Consider the following 1,765-nt stretch of genomic DNA (forward strand, 5'->3'; position numbering starts at 1 on the left):
TGGGTCTGCCCTTGGGTCGTTGTCACCTGTCGCCTATCGCGCTCGGCCTGTTCTATGATTCCCTTTGTATTTTTTAAATACATAAAAACTGTGAAAAAACATTAAAAAACAGCTTTCCACAGATTTCAAATATGATATATTTTCATTCCAGAAACCCATCAGGTTTGGGTTCCATCACTACCGCACTGCCTCAGGCTTCCTTCATATTTCGTTATATAAAGAAATACACGAAAAAAGCATTAAAACAAGGCTTTGGTGCAGACCTAAAATTTTATAAGAAATCATTTATAATGCCATCGGGTCTGGCCCATTGGGTCGCATGCATATATATGTAAAGTCCCTGCCCCTTTGGTTTCCACCGATAGCGATCTGGCAATGTAACGTGGGCTATCGATCTGCACGCGCAATCGATAGTCCATGTTTAATTGTTGATTATAGTCCCAACTTCCCTATTGTCTACACAGATACTACTAATTTGCCTCCGCCAATTGTGACCCGTCGATCCGATCATCAACAATCGCTGATTGGTGATGTCCAGTGCCGATTGCCACTACCTGCAACCACCGATTTGTGATTTTCCGCTTAGATCTGGGCCGTTGATCGGCCAGATCTAATGGCAGTTGTGTGTTCTTGAGTTTTAAGCCTGTGATAAGGGTTTTTGACTCATTTTGAAGTGTTTTAGCCTCTCGATAGTGCATTTCTGCCCTTCCAAGGGCTCTCCTCCCTCACTTGTTTCAATCTTGCGATGATCTTAAGCACTTTTGAAGATTTCAAGAGCATTTTTTGATCCATTTGCATGATTTTAAGCAAACTTTGGAGACTTTGGGAGTATTTTGGATCCATTTTTGGGCCAAACACCAACAAAGCTAACAGTACCACAAGAGGGGATAAACAGAAGTGGGATAGGGAAAAAAAATTCAAGGGTAAAGTGGGGTTTTCACGAAACAGACAAGGTAAATTCAAAAGAATATGGGAAGGTTAATCATTCTCGGATTGAAGAAGAAAACTGAGGGAATATTACGAAAGTGGAATATGAAGAAAGACAGAAATTTTTTTGGAAGGTCTACCTGCACTAGTGCAAGAAAAATAACTATAGCAAAAATTAAGGTTACTTGAATAAAAATATCAATTCTAATTACCCCAATTTTATAAAGGTTGGTTCTGCTGAACCTGCTTTTACTTGGTGGTCGCTAGCATATCTAAAGATCAAGAAACATTCTCTTTTTATTGGAAAATTTCGATCTTCCTGTGAGCAAGCTGGTTTTCAGGTTGATCCTTCTAAAATCATGTGAGTGAACTTATTTTCATAATTACACGAAAATGTTTTTTTCTTTACTTTAAAAAAAATGTATTAATTTTATTTTATTTTATTTTTTTTTTTTTTTTTCTGAAGAAGAAGAATAATAATTCATGTTTTCAAAAGATTGGTATTACCATTCACCACTACTGTCCTAAATTGTTGTTGGACTTGCTGTGTAAAATCTTTCCTCGCAAGTGGCTAAAAGTACTTCTTTAATCTGTGTCCATTTACCAAGAATACTGAATTTTGTCCATCAATAGTTTTAACTTCTACTGCTCCATTCTCGAATACTTGGATCACTTCATAAGGTCCCATCCAACATATATGGAATTTCCCTTTAAAAATTTTAGATCTAGAATCATAAAGGAGCACCCAATCACCTGGTTGGAATTGATTTTTCTAAATAGACTTGTCATGCCACCTTTTGCGTTGCTACTGAATTAGTATGTTTTGCTGAATAGCATC

The sequence above is a fragment of the Pinus tabuliformis genome, chromosome 3_1 (genome assembly GCF_031772625.1).
Source record: "Pinus tabuliformis cultivar Carrire ecotype Pingquan chromosome 3_1, CPIR1, whole genome shotgun sequence".
Taxonomy (NCBI): domain Eukaryota; kingdom Viridiplantae; phylum Streptophyta; class Pinopsida; order Pinales; family Pinaceae; genus Pinus; species Pinus tabuliformis.